This window comes from Pseudophryne corroboree, chromosome 2 (genome assembly GCF_028390025.1).
Source record: "Pseudophryne corroboree isolate aPseCor3 chromosome 2, aPseCor3.hap2, whole genome shotgun sequence".
In the NCBI taxonomy this organism is placed as follows: Eukaryota; Metazoa; Chordata; class Amphibia; order Anura; family Myobatrachidae; genus Pseudophryne; species Pseudophryne corroboree.
Window position 1 is genome coordinate 242438660 of NC_086445.1, and position 20904 is coordinate 242459563.

Here is a 20904-nt window from a genome sequence, read left to right on the forward strand (position 1 = left end):
GAAGTGGCGATTCCAAAATCTCTGGATGTTGTAAGAGCGTTAAAAGTTTACGTTTCTAGGACAGCTGTTACTAGGAAAACTGAAGCGTTGTTTGTTTTGTATGCGGCCAACAAGGTTGGTCATCCCGCGTCAAAACAGACTATTGTACGCTGGATTTGTAGTACGATCCAGCAAGCTCATTCTTCGGTGGGGTTGCCGGTGCCGAAGTCGGTTAAAGCCCATTCTACCAGAAAGGTGGGCTCATCAAAGGTGGTCTGCCCGAGGTGTTTCGGCACTACAGCTTTGCCGAACGGCTACTTGGTCGGGTTCGAACACTTTTGCTAAATTCTATAAGTTCAATACCCTGGCCGATGAGGACCTGGCGTTTGCTCAGTCGGTGCTGCAGAGTCGTCCGCACTCTCCCGCCCGTTCTGGAGCTTTGGTATAATCCCCATGGTCCTTTTGGAGTCCCCAGCATCCTCTAGGACGTAAGAGAAAATAGGATTTTGGTACTCACCGTTAAATCCTTTTCTCCTAGTCCGTAGAGGATGCTGGGCGCCCGTCCCAGTGCGGACTATTACTTGCATTATATATTTTCTTACTGGTTAAGTGTGGTTATACACGACTTGTGTATTGGTTTGTTGCAGCTGGTTGCAGGAATTTTATGCATACTGTTATCTGGTTTGGCGTTATTCCGGTTGTATGGTATGTTTATGGTGTGGGCTGGTAATTTGGTAGCCCTTAGTTAAGACAAAAATCTTTCCTTGTAATGTCCGTCTCTCCTGGGCACAGTTCCTATAACTGAGGTCTGGAGGAGGGGCATAGAGGGAGGAGCCAGTTCACACCCAGTCTCAAGTCTTTTTAGTGTGCCCAAGCTCCTGCGAATCCCGTCTATACCCCATGGTCCTTTTGGAGTCCCCAGCATCCTCTACGGACTAGGAGAAAAGGATTTAACGGTGAGTACCAAAATCCTATTTTTGCCCAACTGCTAACAAAATTCCTGCTGCGATCAATTTGGGATTACCCCCATAGAAACATAGAATTTGACGGCAGATAAAAACCACTTGGCCCATGTAGTCTGCCCTTTTTTTAACCATATTTTTCTCTCAAAACTTATTTGATCCTTATTTCTTTGTAAGGATATCCGTATGTTGATCCCATGCGTATTTAAATTGCTCTACTGTCTTAGCCTCTACCACCTCTGATGGGAGGCTATTCCACTTGTCCACTACCCTTTCTGTGTAGCAATTTTTCCTCAAATTTCCCCTGAACCTCTACCCCTCCAGTTTCAGTGCATGTCCTCGTGTCCTATTGCTTCTCTTCATTTGGAGAATGTTTCCCTCCTGGACTTTGTTAAAACCCTTGATATATTTGAAAGTTTCTATCATGTCCCCCCTTTCCGTTCTCTGCTCCAAACTATACATATTGAGATTTCTTAGTCTTCCTGGGTATGTTTTGTGATGTAGGCCATGCACCATTTTAGTTGCCCTTCTTTGTACAGCCTTTAATGTATTAATATCCTTTTGAAGATATGGCCTCCAGAATTGAACACAGTATTCTAGAAGAGGCTGTACCAATGACCGATACAGTGGCATTATTACTTCTTTCTTTCTGCTGCTGATTCCTCTCCCAATGTAGCCAAGCATCTGACTAGCATTTCTCATTGCTTTGTTACATTGCTTACCTGTCTTTAAGTCACCTGAAATAGTGACTCCTAGTTCCCTTTCCTCCTCAGTAGTTTCCAGTATAGTGCCATTAATACTATATTTAGCCTTTGGATTTTTGAGACCCTAGTGCATGATTTTGCTTTATTTGGCATTAAACTGTAATTGCCACGTTCTTGACCATTCCGCTAGTCTACCTAGATCCTCAGTAATTTGTTTTACCCCACTTGGTGTGTCAACCCTGTTGCATACCTTTGTGTCATCTGCAAAAAAGCATAATTTCCCTTTAATGCCATTTGCAATGTCACCAATAAAGATATTAAAAAGCATAGGAAACGGGTTACATAGACAAATCTCATTACAAATAATAGAAATGACAAGAGGGGTGATTCAGACCTGATCATAGATGTGCTAAATTTAGCACATCTACGATCAGCTTCCCTGACATGCGGGGGGACGCCCAGCACAGGGCTAGTCCGACCCGCATGTCAGGCTCTACCCCATCATACAAGTACAAAAGCATTGCACAGCGCATACTTGCCTACTCTCCCGGAATGGCTGGGAGGCTCCTGAAAATCGGATGACCCTCCCGGCCCCCTCGGAAGAGCAGGCAATTCTCCCAATTTTTAATGTCTCCCCCTGCCCAGCCGCCCACTTAGTGAGTAAAGTCGGCGGTCCAGGCAGTCGATGACGCAATTCTTGCTGAATCGCATCATCATAGCCATGCCCCCTGCTGTATAATGCCGGTAATCGTGGCATTACAGAGCAGGGGGCGTGGCTTAAAGAATGTGCCGTGATAACCCTGCTTCTGTTCCACCTCCCCCGCCTCCTATGCGTGTCATAGCCCTGTCCCGCCCCCCTGCTGAGCCGACCTGGCTGCTCTCTCCCGGAGAGAGCAGCCCGGATGTCAGCATGTATGACACAGCGGCGATGCTTTTGTACTGTAGGAGTAGTTCCCAGCCAGCGCATCTCCTGTGTGTTGGCAGGAAGCTACTCATCACTGCCCGGGTCGCATCGGCTGCGTGTGACATCATGCAGCCGCCGCGGCCCACTCCCCCAATGGAATAAACTAAAAACTAATATAATCCATATAATTAGACCATATAAGAGAGCGCATTAATGAACGACAATTTATTCCAACTTTAAAAAAGGATATATAATATCCAAACATAAATAAAAAACAATTGTATCATATAATAAAACCACAATGATAAGTCCTTGATTATCACATATGTAAAACACCAGAGATGTATGGACAATTGAATCCCTATTGGAGCATGCTGATAGTGTCCAAAGTTCCAACAAAGTGCAGATGCATATATATATTATTTCAGCGTAACTCCTGTTGACAGGAGGACTTCAGAAATTGTGTATATTTAATAGCAATGATGGAACATAGTTCTCCTTGGTAGTAAATCACAATTGTGTGACAATTGGTATCAAATTGTCCGCCTGGAGGTGGTAAGGACGTCATCTCCCGGTCAGCGTTGTGCTAAGACCCCCGCGGCGGGGGTGTCGTAGCACAACGCTGACCGGGAGGTGACGTCCTTACCACCTCCAGGCGGACAATTTGATACCAATTGTCACACAATTGTGATTTACTACCAAGGAGAACTATGGCCCTCATTCCGAGTTGTTCGCTCGCTAGCTGCTTTTAGCAGCATTGCACACGCTAGGCCGCCGCCCTCTGAGAGTGTATCTTAGCATAGCAGAATTGCGAACGAAAGATTAGCAGAATTGCGAATAGAAAATTCTTAGCAGTTTCTGAGTAGCTCGAGACTTACTCCTACATTGCGATCAGTTCAGTCAGTTTCGTTCCTGGTTTGACGTCACAAACACACCCAGCGTTCAGCCAGACACTCCCCCGTTTCTCCAGCCACTCCCACATTTTTCCATGAAACACCTGCGTTTTTCCGCACACTCCCAGAAAACGGTCAGTTTCCGCCCAGAAACACCCACTTCCTGTCAATCACTCACCGATCAGCAGAACGATTAAAAAACTTTGTTACGCCGTGAGTCAAATACCTAACTTTTGTGTAAAATAACTAAGCGCATGCGCTATGCGAACCTTGCGCATGCGCAGTAAGCGACTAATCGCAGTATAGCGAAAATCGGCAACAAGCGAACAACTCGGAATGACCCCTTATGTTCCATCATTGCTATTAAATATACACAATTTCTGAAGTGCTCCTGTCAGCAGGAGTTACGCTGAAATATATACAGTATGCATTTGCACTTTGTTGGAACTTTGGACATTATCAGCATGCTCCAATAGGGATTCAATTGTCCATACATCTCTGGTGTTTTACATATGTGATAATCAATGACTTATCATTGTGGTTTTAATATATGATACAATTGTTTTTTATTTATGTTTGGATATTATATATCCTTTTTTAAAGTTGGAATAAATTGTCGTTCATTAATGCGCTCTCTTATATGGTCTAATTATATGGATTATATTAGTTTTTAGTTTATTCTATTGGGTATATCAGAATACCTTATGAGAGCTGCTAATTGCACATAATTTAGGTTGCAATACTTTATTAGTGTGGTTTATTGATTTTTGTAGCGCCTGATTAATATCTTTTATTGATATTATTTTCCACTCCCCCAATGGTCTGGGCATGCCTGGATTGCCCGGACCCCGCCCCTTAAACGGCGGCCAAACGCCGCCTGTCCGCCCCCTCCCACCCAGCAACCGCTTCTGCCGGTCAATCAGGCAGAGTCGATCGCAGGGCTAAGACAGCTATCGGCTGCGGCTCCGGCGCCATGCGCACTTCAGACCTAATCGATGCTGTGCGAACACGCACAGCAGCGATCAGGTCTGAATTAGCCCCAAGGTCAGAAGGATTAACATATCTATAATATTACTGTTAGATGAAGACAAGAGATATTTAACCTGATATATGTCTAAGTATCTTTATTCCTCCCATAGTCTAGCACCCTCAATGCCTCAATAATAGAGAATAGAAGTAAGGGTGGAGGGCATTGCTGTCCAGTTATAGGGGTATCATTTTGGTGTTTATATTATTCTATGCAACTCTTTCACAAATTAGTATAAAAAATGTATTTCCTAGAAATTAAATTGGAAAATTAGAACATTCATTTATTTTAATGGTCTTCATTTAGAGTTAAGTATAAATCCAGATTATATTACACTTAGAAACCAAATTGTAATGCAAGAGTCAAAGATGCAAGTGCTGTGTGCCCCCTGGAATGTCTGAAAATCTCCTGGTAGCGGTGAACCCACGGATTGGAGTATAGCACTTTAACACTGCACTATTGCAGTAAAAATATTGAACTTTGAAACTTAGAGATGGATGTACATGTGACTCCAAGGGATATAACTGAGGCCCCCACACTCAGAAAAATGGGTGAGGCCTCGGCTAAAGGGGCGTGATCTATTTTTCACTACTGGGGGCATTATGTGTAAGAGGCATTACTACTATGCCATTACGTGTAAGGGGCATTACTACTGGGGGCATTATGTGTAAGGGGCATTTCTTCTGTGGGCATTTTGTGTAAGCAGCACTACTACTGGGGGCATTATGTGTATAAGTGGTACTACTGTGGGCATTATGTATATAAGCGGACTACTACTGTGGGCATTATGTGTAAGCAGCACTACTACTGGAGGCATTATATGTATAAGTGGCACTACTGTGGGCATTATGTGTAAGGGGTCCTACTACTGTGGGCATTATGTGTAAGGGGCACTACTACTGTGGCATTATGTGTAAGGGACAATACTACTGTGGACATTATGTGTAAGGGACATTACTACTGTGGTCATTATGTGTAAGGGGCACTACTACTGTGGACATTATGGGGTCTATTCATGAAGCAGTGAAAAGAGTGGAGAAGTGAGCTTGTAGAAAGGTTGCCCACGTCAACCAATCAACTGCTCCGTACAATTCTATAGTATGCAAATTATAAATATTGCTTCAATGCTGATTGGCTGCCATGGGCAACTTCTCCACACTTTTCACTGCTTCATGAATAGACCCCTATGTGTAAGGGACACTACCACTGTGGACATTATGTGTATAAGGGGCACTACTGTGGGCATTGTGTATCAGTATTGTAGGCATTGTGTAATGTGGGCATTGTGTATAAGGAGCAATACTGTAGGCATTGTGTATAAGCAGCAATACTGTGGCCATTGTGTATAGGGGCAGTACTGTGTGTTCTAATATGTATAAAGGGTACTACTGTGTAGCGTAATGTGAATAAGGGGCACTACTGTGTGCTTTACCATGAATAAGGAACAAGACTATGTCATGTAAAATCTGTTAGGGAACTCCAGCACTATATGTGTGAGACCAGCAGAGCCCTCAAGAGGGTTTTCTGGCAACAGCAACCCCCCCATCCCCCGCTGATCCCTTGGTGATCGACATGTACACCAGTACTTAGGGGACCTCCTGGACTTAAACATCCAGCAGTAGGGGCGCACATAATAGGCTGGAGACCACAAGGTGATTAACCTGGAGTGTAGCAGCTGGTAAGGCAAGGGTTAGTTGCAGACATACTGGATACAGGATGCTTGGCAAAGCTGGAGTTAATAACAACAGACTTTGGCTAGGTTATGTAGGCAAGGCTGGTGTAACGGAAGACAACAGGACTTGATGAAAACCAGATACACAGTAAAGCAGGAGTTAATTGCAGGTCGGGTTAGCAGGATACTGGAATGGTAACTGCAGACAGGCTTGACAAGATATGATGACTGGAGACTTCAAGACGGAATATGTACTAATATCTGAACAATGATAACTGAAGTAACTAGGTGGTTAACTGCTGAGAACCAGGTTCTGAGCATGTGCTGATTGAAAGAAGAGTGTTGGCAGCATGAACCGTGTAGCAGAGAGACTTGGTAGATGAATAGTGACTAGGCTGCAGTCTGTATTAACACACTTGGCTAAGATGTAGCTTGAGTACAGAGTCAGGTGTGCTGGAATGCTGCAGGCTTGTGACTACAGGCACAGCTGGAGCGAATAAACTTTACTAGTGGTAACCACGGAAACACAAGCTGAAAGCACACAGAACCAGGGCTGGCAGAGTATGTTCACAGAGACTTGACAGGAGCTTGAATATGGATCAGGACCATGTATGAAAATAACTGGAGGGCCACAGCAAGACTAGGACAACAGAGCAGGAATGAACACAGGATAGCATGTACTTGGCAGGATCCAACAGGGCACAGGTACAGGATGGGCAGGGACAGCATACTGAGGCGTTGAGGCAAGGTACAAGGATGCAAGACTCCGATAGATAGACAGACCAGGGCACTGGAATAGAGAATTGTACAGAAAGAGTGCAGTGACCGTGTGACAGGCTTCACTAGGGAAAAGGAATTAGGGAATATCATTGGCAACAGGAACTGGGCAGAATGCTCAATGAAAGGGAGAAAAACCAATCACAGGATTCCTCAGGATGGAGTCAGATAACGAGGCATTCCAAACAGGTGTGCTGCTACACATAGCAGTCAGCATCCTATTTGCTAGGAGACTGCCAAAAATACAAACAGGAATGAGTTGCAGCAGCGACTCATAACAGAATCAGGTGTGGTGTATTGTTAATAAGATTGTGCCACTTTATGGCATAATTTGAATTGGGGTACTATTGTGTGACCATGCCCATTTCTTGTGAGACCACACCCCTTTTTGTGGTATGTGCCTTCTATTAAATATGGGAGGGAGGGTGCAAATGTTAGTTTGCAGGTGTGCACTGGTGCTGTAATTGGCTGATTGACCTGATAATTGCAGGAGTGTTAGTCGATAACTTCAAATGCTTCTCCAAAGGTGAGATCAGGGAGACAAGGTCACGTATCACTACCTCCTGATCCCATTCAAGAGATGAAAGAGAAGCACAAACTGAGCAAGAAATTTCTCAGTGTGTCCGGGTGCGCAGTGATCTGATAACTGCTCTGTAGAATCATAGCGTTTATCTGATCAGCGCCACTTGTTGGGTAGTGTGTACCCAGCTTTGCTGACGATGTTTACATGATATTTAAATATTGTGTTTTCTCTGACGTCCTATTGGATGCTGGGGACTCCGTAAGGACCATGGGGAATAGCGGCTCCGCAGGAGACTAGGCACAACTAAGAAAGATTTAGGACTACCTGGTGTGCACTGGCTCCTCCCTCTATGCCCCTCCTCCAGACCTCAGTTAGAATTTTGTGCCCGGTCGAGCTGGTTGCACACTGGTTGCACTCCTGAGCTCTTAGAAAGAAAGTATATTTAGGTTTTTTATTTTCAGTGAGATCTGCTGGCAACAGACTCACTGCTTTGAGAGACTGAGGGGAGAAGAAGCGAACCTACCTGCTTGCAGCTAGCTTGGGCTTCTTAGGCTACTGGACACCATTAGCTCCAGAGGGATCGAACACAGGCCCAGCCTCGGTCGTCCGGTCCCGGAGCGGCGCCGCCGTCCCCCTTGCAGAGCCAGAAGCAAGAAGAACGTCCAGAAAATCGGCGGCTGAAGACTCCGGTCTTCATTAAGGTAGCGCACAGCACTGCAGCTGTGCGCCATTGCTCCCCATGCACACCTCACACTCCGGTCACTGATGGGTGCAGGGCGCTGGGGGGGGGGGCACCCTGGGCTGCAATATAAATACCTTAGCTTGGCAAATAAACACATAATATAGTCAGGAAGACTATATATGTGTAAAATCCCCTGCCAAAAATATCCTGAAAAAAGCGGGAGAGGTCCGCCGTGAAGGGGGCGGGGCTATCTCCCTCAGCACACTGGCGCCATTTCCTCTCACAGCTCCGCTGGAAGGACGCTCCCCAGGCTCTCCCCTGCAGTTTCCAGGCTCAATAGGGTAAAAAAGAGAGGGGGGGCACTAAAATTAGGCGCAAAATTGTGTATTATAGCAGCTATAGGGGAAAAATCACTGTGTGTAGTGTGTATCCCTGTATTATATAGCGCTCTGGTGTGTGCTGGCATACTCTCTCTCTGTCTCCCCAAAGGACTTTGTGGGGTCCTGTCCTCAGTCAGAGCATTCCCTGTGTGTGTGTGCGGTGTGTCGGTACGGCTGTGTCGACATGTTTGATGAGGAGGCTTATGTGGAGGCGGAGCAGGTGCCGATAAATGTGATGTCACCCCCTGCGGGGTCGACACCTGAATGGGTGGAAGGAATTATGCGACAGTGTCAACTCCTTACATAAAAGGTTTGACGACATAGCAGATGTGGGACAGCCGGCTGCTCAGCCCGTGCCTGCCCAGGCATCTCAAAAGCCATCATGGGCTCTAAAACGCCCACTACCTCAGATGGCAGGTACAGATGTCGACACGGATACTGACTCCAGTGTCGACGACGATGAGACTAGTGTACATTTCAATAGAGCCATTCGTTATATGATTACGGCAATGAAAAATGTGTTGCACATTTCTGATATTACCCCAGGTACCACAAAAAAGGGTATTATGTTTGGGGAGAAAAAGCTGCCAGTGGTGTTTCCCCCATCTGATGAATTAAATGAAGTGTGTGAAGAAGCGTGGGCTTCCCCCGATAAGAAACTGGTAATTTCAAAAAAGTTACTAATGGCGTACCCTTTCCCGCCAGAGGACAGGTCACGTTGGGAGACATCCCCTAGGGTGGATAAAGCGCTCACACGTCTGTCTAAAAAGGTGGCACTACCGTCTCCGGACACGGCCGCCCTAAAGGAACCTGCGGATAGAAAGCAGGAGGCTATCCTGAAGTCTGTATATACACACTCAGGAATTATACTGAGACCGGCTATTGCTTCAGCATGGATGTGCAGTGCTGCAGCTGCGTGGTCAGATTCCCTGTCGGAAAACATTGATACCCTAGATAGGGACACTATATTGCTAACCGTAGAGCATATTAAAGACGCTGTCTTATACATGAGAGATGCACAGAGGGATATTTGCCGGCTGGCATCTAAAATAAACGCAATGTCCATTTCTGCCAGGAGAGGATTGTGGACTCGGCAGTGGACAGGAGATGCAGATTCTAAAAGGCAGATGGAAGTTTTGCCTTACAAGGGTGAGGAGTTGTTTGGGGATGGTCTCTCGGACCTCGTTTCCACAGCGACAGCTGGGAAGTCAGCATTTTTACCCCATGTTCCCTCACAGCCAAAGAAAGCACCGTATTATCAGGTACAGTCCTTTCGGCCCAGAAAGGCAAGCGGGTTAGAGGCGCGTCATTTCTGCCCAGAGGCAGAGGTAGAGGGAAAAAGCTGCAACATACAGCCAGTTCCCAGGAACAAAAGTCCTCCCCCGCTTCCTCTAAGTCCACCGCATGACACTGGGGCTCCACAGGCGGAGCCAGGTACGGTGGGGGCCCGTCTCAAGAACTTCAGCGACCAGTGGGCTCATTCACGGGTGGATCCCTGGATTCTACAAGTAGTATCTCAGGGGTACAAGCTGGAATTCGAGACGTCTCCCCCTCGCCGTTTCCTCAAGTCTGCCTTGCCGTCAGCTCCCCCGGACAGGGAGGCAGTGCTGGAGGCGATTCACAAGCTGTTTTCTCAGCAGGTGATAATCAAGGTACCCCTCCTTCAACAAGGACGGGGTTACTATTCCACAATGTTTGTGGTACCGAAACCGGACGGTTCGGTGAGACCCATTTTAAAATTAAAATCCTTGAACACTTATATAAGATGGTTCAAGTTCAAGATGGAATCACTCAGGGCGGTGATTGCAAGCTTGGACGAGGGGGATTACATGGTATCACTGGACATCAAGGATGCTTACCTGCATGTCCCCATTTACCCTCCTCACCAGGAGTACCTCAGATTTGTGGTACAGGACTGTCATTACCAATTCCAGACGTTGCCATTTGGTCTGTCCACGGCACCGAGGGTATTTACCAAGGTAATGGCCGAAATGATGATACTCCTTCGAAAAAAGGGAGTTTTAATTATCCCGTACTTGGATGATCTCCTTATAAAGGCGAGGTCCAGGGAACAGTTGTTGATCGGAGTAGCACTTGCTCGGGAAGTGCTACAACAGCACGGCTGGATCCTGAATTTTCCAAAGTCGCAGCTGGTTCCTACAACGCGTCTACTGTTCCTGGGAATGGTTCTGGACACGGAACAGAAAAAAGTGTTTCTCCCGAAGGAGAAGGCCAAGGAGTTGTCATCTCTAGTCAGAGACCTCCTAAAACCAAAACAGGTGTCGGTGCACCATTGCACGCGAGTCCTGGGAAAGATGGTGGCTTCTTACGAAGCAATTCCTTTCGGAAGGTTCCATGCAAGGATCTTTCAGTGGGATCTTTTGGACAAGTGGTCCGGATTGCATCTTCAGATGCATCGGCTGATAACCCTGTCTCCAAGGACCAGGGTGTCGCTGTTGTGGTGGCTGCAGAGGGCTCATCTTCTAGAGGGACGCAGATTCGGCATACAGGACTGGGTCCTGGTGACCACGGATGCCAGCCTTCAAGGTTGGGGGGCAGTCACACAGGGAAGAAACTTCCAAGGACTATGGACAAGTCAGGAGACTTCCCTACACATAAATATTCTGGAACTAAGGGCCATTTACAATGCCCTAAGTCAGGCAAGACCCCTGCTTCAACACCAGCCGTTGCTGATCCAGTCAGACAACATCACGGCGGTCGCCCATGTAAACCGACAGGGCGGCACAAGAAGCAGGATGGCGATGGCAGAAGCCACAAGGATTCTCCGATGGGCGGAAAATCACGTGATAGCACTGTCAGCAGTGTTCATTCCGGGAGTGGACAACTGGGAAGCAGACTTCCTCAGCAGGCACGACCTCCACCCGGGAGAGTGGGGACTTCATCCAGAAGTCTTCAAGCTGATTGTAAATCGCTGGGAACGGCCACAGGTGGACATGATGGCATCCCGCCTCAACAAAAAGCTAGAAAAATATTGCGCCAGGTCAAGGGACCCTCAGGCGATAGCTGTGGACGCTCTAGTGACACCGTTGGTGTACCAGTCGGTTTATGTGTTCCCTCCTCTGCCTCTCATAACCAAGGTACTGAGAATAATAAGAAGGAGAGGAGTAAGAACTATACTTGTGGTTCCGGATTGGCCAAGAAGAGCTTGGTACCCAGAACTTCAAAAAATGATCTCAGAGGACCCATGGCCTCTGCCGCTCAGACAGGACCTGCTGCTGCAGGGACCCTGTCTGTTCCAAGACTTACCGCGGCTGCGTTTGACGGCATGGCGGTTGAACGCCGGATCCTGAAGGAAAAGGGCATTCCGGAGGAAGTCATCCCTACGCTGATTAAAGCTAGGAAGGAGGTGACCGCAAACCATTATCACCGCATATGGCGAAAATATGTTGCGTGGTGTGAGGCCAGAAGGGCCCCAACGGAGGAATTTCAGCTGGGTCGATTTCTGCACTTCCTACAGTCAGGGGTGACTATGGGCCTAAAATTGGGTTCCATTAAGGTCCAGATTTCGGCTCTGTCGATTTTCTCCAAAAAGAACTGGCTTCACTGCCTGAAGTTCAGACGTTTGTTAAAGGAGTGCTGCATATTCAGCCCCCTTTTGTGCCTCCAGTGGCACCTTGGGATTTCAACGTGGTGTTGAATTTCCTTAAGTCACATTGGTTTGAGCCACTTAAAACCGTGGAACTAAAATATCTCACGTGGAAAGTGGTCATCCTGTTGGCCTTGGCTTCGGCCAGGCGTGTGTCAGAATTGGCGGCTTTGTCATGTAAAAGCCCTTATCTGATTTTCCATATGGATAGGGCGGAATTGAGGACTCGTCCCCAATTTCTTCCTAAGGTGGTATCAGCTTTTCATTTGAACCAACCTATTGTGGTGCCTGCGGCTACTAAGGACTTGGAGGATTCCAAGTTGCTGGACGTAGTCAGAGACCTGAAAATCTATGTTTCCAGGACGGCTGGAGTCAGGAAAACTGAGTCGCTATTTATCCTGTATGCGCCCAACAAGCTGGGTGCTCCTGCTTCAAAGCAGTCTATTGCTCGCTGGATCTGTAGTACGATTCAACTTGCACATTCTGCGTCTGGACTGCCGCATCCTAAATCTGTAAAAGCCCATTCCACGAGGAAATTGGGCTCTTCTTGGGCGGCTGCCCGAGGGGTCTCAGCTTTACAACTTTGCCGAGCTGCTACTTGGTCGGGTTCAAACACATTTGCTAAATTCTACAAGTTTGATACCCTGGCTGAGGAGGACCTTGAGTTTGCTCATTCGGTGCTGCAGAGTCAGAACTAACTGCAATAATGACAAGGGATGATCTAGACATTGTGGCAATTACAGAGTCATGGTACAATGAAAATCATGAATGGGACATAGCTATACCGGGATATACTTTATTTAGGAAGGACAGAATTGGAAAAATCGGAGGAGCGGTAGCAATGTATGTAAAAAATGCCATAAATACTACATTAATACAAAGTATTGAAGAAAAAACTGAGGCCCTTTGGGTGACCATAGAAACAGGGGAAAAGTTGATTATTCGTATTGGCGTGATATACAGGCCACCAGGTCAGGAAGAGGAACTTGACAAGAACCTATTGCAGGACATAACTAAAATGGCATTAAAAGGAGAGGTAATAATCATGGGAGACTTTAATCTTCCTGATGTAAACTGGGAGGTGTCTGTTGCTAGTTCCACTAGGAGTAGGAACATTTTAAATTCCCTTCAGGGAGCATCCCTCCACCAATTGGTGAGGGAGCCCACTCGGAAAGACGCAATATTAGACTTAATACTTACAAATGGAGACAGATTATCGGACGTAAAAGTGGGTGAAAACCTGGGATCCAGTGATCATCAAGCAGTATGGTTCTGCATTAAGACAGAGACTGACTCGTCCCATACAAAAACAAAGGTGTTGGATTTTAGGAAGGCTGATTTTGTAGGGATGGGAAAATGTGTAAGCGATTCTTTGGCAGAGTGGAGGAACTTGGAAACAGTGCAGGAGAGGTGGGAAACATTAAAATGTGCAATATTGAAGGCAACAGACCTTTGTATCAAAACTGTTAGGAAAAACACAAGGAAAAGGAAGCCAGTGTGGTTTGCAAAAGAAGTAGCAAATATTGTGAGAGCAAAAAAGATGGCTTTTAGGAAATATAAGCAGACACAAAATAATGAAGACAAAAAGATATATCTTGTTAGACAGAAGGAGACAAAGAAGGTAATCAGATGTGCAAAGGCACAAGCTGAGGAGAAAATGGCCCAGTCAGTGGGTAAAGGAGGCAAAACTTTTTTTAGGTATATAAGCGAAAGGAGAAAAACAAAAGGCGGAATTATAAAACTAAAGACGGACACTGGGAGTCTTGTTGAAGGAGACAATTTAATAGCAGATCATCTTAATGATTATTTTTGCTCAGTATTTACTACTGAAAGAGAGGGGAAGGGGCCACAGCTAAGTTGCAGGGATATTCAGGAAAATGAAACAAGTACATTTACAGAGGAGAAGGTCCTAACAGAACTCTCAAAGCTGAAAGTGGACAAATCTATGGGGCCAGATGGGATACATCCAAGGATACTAAAAGAACTTAAAGAGGTGCTGGTAGCACCATTGACAGAATTATTCAACCAGTCATTAGCTACAGGAGTAATTCCAGGGGACTGGAAAAGAGCAAACGTAGTCCCACTGCACAAAAGTGGAAGCAAGGTAGAGGCAAACAACTACAGACCAGTGAGTCTTACATCAGTAGTAGGGAAATTGATGGAAACACTCTTAAAAGAAAGAGTTGTAGATTATCTCAAATCCGGCAATTTACTGGATCCCAAACAGCATGGATTCACTGGGGGGAGATCATGTTAAACAAATCTTATTGACTTTTTTGATTGTGTGACTAAAGTGATGGATAAAGGTGGAGCCATGGATATAGCTTATCTAGACTTTAGTAAGGCTTTTGACACAGTTCCACATCGCAGACTGCTAAATAAACTTGAAAGTTTGGGATTGGATATTAGGATTATTGAATGGATAAGATCTTGGTTGAAGGATAGAAAACAGAGAGTTGTGGTAAATGGAGTGCATTCACAGGAGGGAAATGTTACCAGTGGAGTACCCCAGGGATCTGTACTTGGACCAGTGCTTTTTAATATCTTTATTGGTGACATTGCAAATGGCATTAAAGGGAAAGTATGCCTTTTTGCAGATGACACAAAGGTATGCAACAGGGTAGACACACCAGGTGGGGTAAAACAAATGATTGAGGATCTAGGTAGACTAGAGGAATGGTCAAGAGTCTGGCAATTACAGTTTAATGCCAAAAAATGCAAAATCATGCACTTGGGTCTCAAAAATCCTAAAGCTAAATACAGTATTAATGGCACTATACTGGAAACTACTGAGGAGGAAATGGATCTAGGAGTCACTATTTCAGATGACTTAAAGGCAGGTAAGCAATGTAACAAGCAATGAGGAAGGCTAGTCAGATGCTTGGCTGCATTGGGAGAGGAATCAGCAGCAGAAAGAAAGAAGTAATAATGCCACTGTATAGGTCATTGGTACGGCCTCATCTAGAATACTGTATTCAGTTCTGGAGGCCATATCTTCAAAAGGATATTAATACATTAGAAACTGTACAAAGGAGGGCAACTAAAATGGTGCATGGCCTACATCACAAAGCATACCCAGAAAGACTAAGAAATCTCAATATGTATAGTTTGGAGCAGAGAAGGGAAAGGGGGGACATGATAGAAACTTTCAAATATATCAAGGGTTTTAACAAAGTCCAGGAGGGAAACATTCTCCAAATGAAGAGAAGCAATAGGACACGAGGACATGCACTGAGACTGGAGGGGGGGAGGTTCAGGGGAAATTTGCGGAAATTTTTTTTCACAGAAAGGGTAGTGGACAAGTGGAATAGCCTCCCATCAGAGGTGGTAGAGGCTAAGACAGTAGAGCAATTTAAACATGCATGGGATAGACATAAGGATAGCCTTACAAAGAAATAAGGATCAAATAAGGTTAGAGATAAAAATAATATAAAAAAAAAAAAAAAAGGGGCAGACTAGATGGGCCAAGTGGTTCTTATCTGCCGACAAATTCTATGTTTCTATGTTTCTACCCGCACTCTCCCGCCCGTTTGGGAGCTTTGGTATAATCCCCATGGTCCTTACGGAGTCCCCAGCATCCACTAGAACGTCAGAGAAAATAAGAATTTACTCACCGGTAATTCTATTTCTCGTAGTCCGTAGTGGATGCTGGGCGCCCATCCCAAGTGCGGTTTGTCTGCAATACTTGTAGATAGTTATTGCCTAACTAAAGGGTTATTGTTTGGAGCCATCTGTTTGAGAGGCTCAGTTGTTATTCATACTGTTCACTGGGTATAGTATCACGAGTTGTACGGTGTGATTGGTGTGGCTGGTATGAGTCTTACCCGGGATTCCAATATCCTTTCCTTATTGTGTCAGCTCTTCCGGGCACAGTTTCCTAACTGAGGTCTGGAGGAGGGGCATAGAGGGAGGAGCCAGTGCACACCAGGTAGTCCTAAATCTTTCTTAGTTGTGCCCAGTCTCCTGCGGAGCCGCTATTCCCCATGGTCCTTACGGAGTCCCCAGCATCCACTACGGACTACGAGAAATAGAATTACCGGTGAGTAAATTCTTATTATAATATGCAAATCATTTTTTTTTTTGCTCGTAAAAAAAGCATAGGAATTACCATACATTTTAGAACCGCACAGTAAATTAATACAGTATATTTCCATGGTTGTTTTTTCCTGTTATACGCTCCTGGATCCTGAACTGGCTCTTCCTGTTTTGTAGGAACAGATTTTTTTCTTCCTCCCAAAATGTGAGGTCAGGATTAACCATATTGTAATAATGATGTTGTGCAAAACAAAATAATGGTTTCATTTCATATAGAGCAATGGTTCTAAGAATTCTGCTGCTGAAGGCACCAGTTGAAATCTTATCATCCCGTACACAAATATTTCAATTAATGTGCTTTACAAAACATTGCCATCTTTGTTTTTGTATTTATTTGATCTACCAGTAAGGCATAAACCATTAATATTGACCTTTAAAGTAAGAAGATCATAATTTTATTACATTATTATTACAGCAGTCTTGCATCATCATGAGCACACCTGGTATTTCCCTGCTTCGTCCTCTACAAAATCTTCTATTACATTTTCTCTACCAGCCAGTCTGTACTATTTAATGTATATGCATAGAATTCCACAGAATTTGTGTGCTCTGAATCATTCTAATCAGCTCCATGCATAGGTTGCAGAAACTTAGTATATGATACTAAATTTAGATTTAAACTGAGAAGGAAGTGGGAGAAGTGTTGGTCTTAGGAGTTAATTGACAGGATGGACAGCGTCACTAATAATTGGGGAAGCGTAATATGTGCTAGAAATACCCAAAGGGCAGGTTAACAATGGGGTGTATGGAACGACAGCTCCAGGCCTTCACATAAAATAGACGGAGAGGATCCAACTATTTTCAATTTATGGGCAAATCCGACTGGTTTTGCTCATTTTCGACAATGCCAATCCGCCTTTTTTTAAAGTCGGATTGACATTGTCGAAAACGGGACTAAATCTGTCGGATTTGGCCGCAAATCCGACAGAACATGTGGATCCGCGGCTAATCCGCCGATCCACGTGTTTTCCGATAAGTTGGAATTGCCGACAAGTCAGAAATACAGCAGGACCATTAAATAGGTCGGATCATGATTTGACCTAAAAAAGTCGGAAACTGCTGTCTTTCCGACTAGACAGCAGTTCCAACTTCAATTGAATAGACCCCTAAGATGTATAGGGGTATATTCAATAAGAGTCGGGTCCATTCCGACAACCCCTATTCAAAAGAGCGGCCAAATCCGACTGTCGGATTTGGGCATTCCTGGTTTCCTGACCTGCTGCTGCTGTCAGCGCTGCAGGTGCGCTGACAGCAGCGGCAGAGGGAGCTGTCAGCGGCGCCGGGGGTGAGGGGGGATCTGTCAGCAGCACCGGGGGTGAGGGGGAATCTGTCAGCAGCGCTGGGGTTGAGGGGGGATCTGTCAGTGGCGCCGGTGGTGAGATGTTTGCGGCAGTGGGGGAAGCTGTCATCGGCGCCGGTGGTGAGGAGATGTCTGCGGCGGTGGGGGTAGCTGTCAGCGGCACCAGGGGTGAAGAGATGTCTGCGGCGGTGGGGGGAGCAGCAGGGAGAGCAACGGGGAGAGAAGCGGAGGAGATGGAGCGGACGGGGGGAGGAGAGGAGGAGATGGGGGAGCAGCGGCTGCAGCAGCGGAGGCTTACGGCAGCATCCACCTGGCTCCAGCAACCGGGTGGGTTTTTCCTGCAATTGAGGGGGTGTGCCATGGGGTCTCCTGTGGCCCCCTCGTATGCCAATGTATACATGTTTCTTCAAGAGACTGATATGTTTTTCAGTGATTCCAGTGTTAGTCGGCATATTTTGTTCTTTACCCGGTACATAGATGATGTTTTTCTTCTATGGACCGGGGGGGGAGAAAGTTTTTTGCAATTGATGTCTCACATTAACAACCTTGACTCCCCAATTAAGTTTACCTTTTGCTTTAGTACCAGTAGTGCTAATTTTTTGGATGTACAGGTAACAGTTACTGATGGCAGGATCGAGACTGGTGTCTTTTCTAAAAGCATGGATAGAAACACTTTTTTGAGGGCCTCTAGTCACCATCCCCCGGCTCTCAAAAAGGGCCTCCCCCTGTCCCAAATGATGCGTTTTGCTCGCATCATTAGTGATTGTGCTCGGTTGTCTGATGCTTTGGATGTTCTCATCCTGAAATTTATCGATAGAGGGTATTGTCCCTTAACTCTCAGCGAACAAAAAATGAAGGTTTTAGCCAAGGATCGAGCTATTTTATTGAACCCCGTTAAACGTAAACAAGACAATGTTATCCCTTGGGTCAGTAATTTTACTACTGCTAGCCCCATTATTCGCAGGGCTACTAATGCCCTTTGGCCGATTGTTAGTTCGGATAAAGAGCTCCCTATTTTTAGCCATAAAAGACCAATGGCAGCGTTTAAGCGAGGTAGTAATTTACGTGACAAGCTTGTTCATGCAGATATTACAGGGTTAGGGGACATTAGACCCAGTAATGTATATACAAAACCGCCGGGCTGCTACAGATGTTACAAATGCATCACTTGTAAATATATGGTAACATACAGAGATTTTAAGCACCCGCACAGCGATAAAATTTATGACATCCGATTCGTTCTGACATGTAACACCACACATGTAGTGTATATCATCGTGTGTCCTTGTGGCTTATATTATATTGGCCAATCAATACGTAAATTCAAAGAACGAATGAACGCCCATAGGTCGGCGATCAATATGACCCTGAATGGGAAAATATTGATCAGCCGGTATCTCGACACTTTAAAGAGGTGGGACACAGTATAGAAGATTTGAGATACTTTATGATCGATCATGTCCTGGAGTCCCTCCGACGAGGTGATCGGGGCAAACAATTATTGTTGAAGGAATCCAGATGGATTATTCGTCTAGGTACTACAAAACCAATGGGCTTAAATGATAAAATTAACTGGAACAGTATGCTGTAACCTGGTTTCTTATGTTACATTTGCTTTTTTTAGATACTGCCTTTTTGATGTATTGACGCCGTGTTATCTTTTTTATATATGTAACATTCACTATGTATGTGTCTGTTTCTCCCCCCTGCAGCCCTCTCATCACTACTACGAGGTGACACCCTGCTGACCAAATGGAGTGCAGGAAGCCGGCTTGTGGGACGCAAGCGGAGCGGTTTCCACAGTGACGGCGGCCGTGCTCCAGGAAGTGACGCGGAGGATAGTTCCGGTGGGCGTGATGGTGGAGCGCTGGACGGAGCGGGAATCGGGCGTTGGGTAAAGGTATTTATGTAAGTTTGTTGTGTCTATATTTTTGTTGTAGATGTTGTCCTGAGGACGGGGCAAACGCTCTGAAAACATTTGACTTAACATCTTAATACAGATGTTGTTTTTCTATATGAACAGACTCTGAGTGCCATCATTTGTTGCCATTGGATATATATATATATATATATATATATATATACATATATATATATAGAATGGAATGTAGCGGACGGCACTCCAGCATATGAATAAATCCAACAGAAGCCAGAAATAATTGCCGTCAAACGCAGCCGCGGTAAGTCTAGGAACAGACAGGGCCCCTGTTGCACAAGTCTTGTCTTAGAGGCAGAGGCCACGGGTCCTCTGTGAGCATTTCTTGCAGATCTGGATACCAAGTCCTTCTTAGCCAATCCAGAACAAATAGTGTTGTTCTCACTCTTCTTTTCCTTATGATTCTCAGCACCTTGGGTATGAGAGGAAGAGGAGGAAATACATAGACAGACGGGAACACCCACGGTGTCACCAGTGCGTCCACAGCTATCGCCTGAGGGTCTCTTGCTGGCGCAATATCTCTGCAGCTTTTTGTTGAGGCGGGATGCCATCATGTCCACCTGTGGCAGTTCCCACCGACTTGCAATCTGCATGAAGACTTCTTGATGAAGTCCCCACTCTCCCGGGTGGAGGTCGTGCCTGCTGAGGAAGTCTGCTTCCCAGTTGTCCACTCCCGGAATGAACACTGCTGACAGTGCGCTTACGTGATTCTCCGCCCAGCGAAGAATTCTGGTTGCTTCTACCATCGCCACCCTGCTCCTTGTGCCGCCTTGGCGGTTTACATGAGCCACTGCGGTGATATTGTCTGACTGAATCAGAATCGGTTGGTCGCGAAGCAGGGTCTCCGCTTGACTTAGGGCGTTGTATATGGCCCTTAATTCCAGGATATTGATGTGAAGGTAAGTCTCCTGCCTTGACCACAGCCCTTGGAAATTTCTTCCCTGTGTGACTGCCCCCCAGCCTCAGAGGCTTGCATCCGTGGTCACCAGGACCCAGTCCTGAATGCCGAATCTACGACCTTCGAGAAGGTGAGCACTCTGCAGCCACCACAGGAGAGACACCCTGGCCCTGGGGGATAGGGTGATTAATCTGAAGATGTGATCCGGACCACTTGTCCAGTAAGTCCCATTGGAAAGTCCTCGCATGGAACCTGCCGAAGGGAATGGCCTCGTATGATGCCACCCTCCTTCCCAGGACTCGAGTGCAGTGATGCACTGACACCTGTTTTGGTTTTCCTGACCAGTGTCACGAGCTCCTGAGCTCTCTCTATCAGGAGATAAACTCTTTTCTGGTCTGTGTCTAGGATCATGCCTAGGAGAGGCAGATGAGCTGTAGGAACCAACTGCGACTTTGGAATATATAGAATCCAGCCGTGTTGCCGTTACACTTCCAGAGAAAGTGATACGCTGTTCACCAACTGCTCTCTTGATCTCGCTTTTATGAGGAGATCGTCCAAGTACGTG